This window comes from Aethalodelphis obliquidens, unplaced genomic scaffold, assembly GCF_003676395.1.
Source record: "Aethalodelphis obliquidens isolate GAN/ISIS:26980383/991018 unplaced genomic scaffold, ASM367639v1 scaffold29, whole genome shotgun sequence".
Lineage (NCBI taxonomy): Eukaryota > Metazoa > Chordata > Mammalia > Artiodactyla > Delphinidae > Aethalodelphis > Aethalodelphis obliquidens.
In genome coordinates this window covers 8,107,536-8,110,854 of record NW_020837973.1, presented here as the reverse complement: position 1 = coordinate 8,110,854, position 3,319 = coordinate 8,107,536, and positions in this window count along the sequence as shown.

The following is a 3,319-nucleotide window of genomic DNA, read 5'->3' as shown; positions in this document are numbered from 1 at the left end:
GTGTGTGTGTGTGTGTGTGTGTGTGTGTGTGTGTGTGTGTGTGTGTATGTGTTTCACAGTTTTGCCTTAAGCACAATTTGTATCCAGGAGTTGTCATGTGTAACTAAGACAACAGCGCCCAAGTGAAACTTGTGTTTCTCCTTGGATTTGTCTGCTAAAAGACTGTACAATTTATGTAGTGCTTTCATTAAGGGACCCCATTATAGTTCCTGGTTTAGATTGGGTCATCAATGCATCAGAAGGCCAGTGCTGTATATTACTCACCAGCTAAGAGGATGCTCCCAGTCATGTATTACCATGACAGTAGCTTCTACTCCATGGTGCCCATCTTTCACTTAAGGAAGAATTAAGGGAAGAAATGGCACAAATGGATGTTGTTGCTATAGATAAGGGGCTAGAGTAGCTTTGTGGTCTTAATTTAAAACCTATTATGGAGAAGGGATACTCAGAGGCAGGAAGTAAGAGCTGTTCCACACAGCTAGCTAAACTAAATGGGAATGTGATTCTTAATGACTCTTGAGACAATGCTGAGGACAATAATGGTTGTAATATTTTTGAAGAGCACTGTGTAAATCCATTAAAAGGAGAGAAGAGATTTCTCATTTTCCTGTTTTTGGAGCCAGCAGGATTTCCAGCTGCACATAATTTCAGGAAGTAATGTGACTATATATTCAGTAATAGTTTGCAAATTCCTAGGAAATGATGAAATCATTCTGATGGAATTAAAATGGCTATTGAAATATATTTTTTTAAAAAAGGAAAATTTTTATGAGCATTCATCACTTTAATATTTTTTAAAGTTTTTTCCCATTTTTTTGTTGGGGTATGGTTGATTTACAGTGTTGTGTTAGTTTCAGGTGTACAGTACAGTGATTCAGTTATACATGTATATAAATATATATAATATATATATAATATAAAAAATAGCAAAAACATAATTGAACCCCCAAACTCACCTTTAATCTTTCATTGGATTTTTTTAAAGCACTTTTCTCTGGTTAAAAAAGTCTAAATAATGTTGCATATATTCAATTCAGTGTCTTGTTATTTTGTATTTATATTAAAATGAGCATTTCTAAGTGTTATTTTTTGTAAACATTTGTATGGCTACATATTAGTCTTTTCTGAGATTATGCCACCATTTACATAGTCATATAATTTTTTCTTCTTGTGATAACCCTGTAGAAGACATCTTACATAACACTTTACTCTAGATTCTCACTATTTCTCCATAATGGGATGTTATTCTTGAGCTTCCTGGATCAATGGAAATGAAAAAGTTTGAGGTTGTAGATTATATTGTGAAATTGCCTTCCAGAAAAGTTCTATCAAGTTGCATTCCTAAAAACCATGTGTTTTCGGTCTCACCAGGGTACTCTCCAGCAATTATAATTTTATATCATATTTTAATTATGTAATTATGTTATAATTAGAGGCTAATTTGATAGAGAAAACTATTACTTGCTTCAATTTTCTCTCTGCCTATCTCTCTCTTTCTCTCTCTCTCTCTCTCTCTCTCTCTCTCTCTCTCTCTCACACACACACACACACACACACACACACACACACACACACACACGAATACTTTTACATAGTTTAACAAGGTTCCTTTCTTCTTTTTGTAAACGTCTCTTTAAGTCCTTTATCCATTTATTTGTTGATGTCTTAGTTGTTTTGACCAGTCACCAGAAACTTAGTTTTCCCAAGGACGTGCACACATGAGATGATTTTTAAAAATCCTCGATGCTTAGGAATTTATCAGAAAGACTAAAACCTCTGAGTGAATGCAGCCTCAGGAAAAATGCCACAGCTTGAGCAAGTCACTTTTCTTCTCCACATCTGTATTCAAGTCTGTTAAATAGGCATCAAATGAGATCATCTTAATGACCACTAAACTATGCTCTTGGAGAAGATAAAGCAAAGAGACCTCAGAGTTAGTGGCCTATAAGTTGGAAATACCAGAGAAATGACTCTTATTTTGGTATCAGATAGACCTCAAGATCCTTTCCAACAAGATTCCAGCAAAGGAATCTTCCAAGAAAGATTTGATAATTTGATACCCAGATGTCTGCTTTTATCTATTGGTCTATCTATCTATCTATCATCTATCTACCTATCTATCCATCCATCTATCTGCCTGTCTTGTCTCTCTTTATTCAGTAACTCCTTGAGCAAGCCTAGTGCAATTAACATCTACTGCTTCCCTCCACAGACAGAGCTGCAGGTGTTGTACACAACAGCCCATGTGACCTCATACCGTTGTTCAGGTTATCTCCCCCATCTCTGTTGCCTTCTCTTCTGAACCCCCTGTTTCTGCTGCTGTACTGCCTCTGATTTTGACTTATACTTCAATTATACTTCTTGTCCTGATCTCTGTAGGGTCTTCTTGTCTGGATTACTTGGACAGATCTAGAGCTGAAGGGACAGTTCCTGTCCCTCCAGGACCTGACCCCTCAACTGGGGTTTGGCAGCCCAGGCTTCTTCCTTTCCAGCAGGGTGCTGAGGCAGAAATTAGTAGGGGTCATTGTCCTCTCTTGCAATCAAAAGCAGAAAAAGAGATATATCTGGATTCTAATTTCAACAATTATAGTTAAATTAATTGGTCATCAAGAGGAGATTTTCATTTGGAATCATATAAATGACTTTGGAGGAGGAGAAATGTTTTTGTCTATGATTGCAAAGATAGGATAAAGTCTCAAAGTCTTGAGATGTTCTCAGAGGAATGACTGGGTAGCATGTCTGGAAGCCTTTCCTGTTCCATGATTCTTGTCTCTTTATGTTACCCACTTGTCGTGGCATGCCATTTTTGTTTTGTTTTTAGTAGGAATTATCAGAGCTATAACTTAATAAAACAAGAGCCTTTAATGCCTTTGATTATTCAAAATTTTTATTTCAGAGCTTTTGCAGAAATTTTGGCCTCTGGCTAAACAATCATTACTTTGAAGTAACTTTTCTCCCTAGTGGTATGTAAGCTTACATTTACTGGCTTCTATTTGGACATAAATCCATTTATTTCAAGTTCTCAACACAGCTGAGGTCCTTTATCAATGGCTAATTATCACTCACACTTTGCAGAAACACATTTCCTCTGTATTCATGACATAGCACTTCTGTAATCTTAGCCTCACAGTGAATGTGCCTACAGAGAAGAGTCCATATACCAAATAGATGTAATAAAACTATTCTCTACTAACCTGAAATAATACAAGAGGCTATACCTTATTTTTGGGGTCTTGTTATTAAGTGTGATGTTTCAAGGTTAATGCATCATCTTTATGATTTACAGAAGTTTGGGAATATGAATATATGATAAAGTATG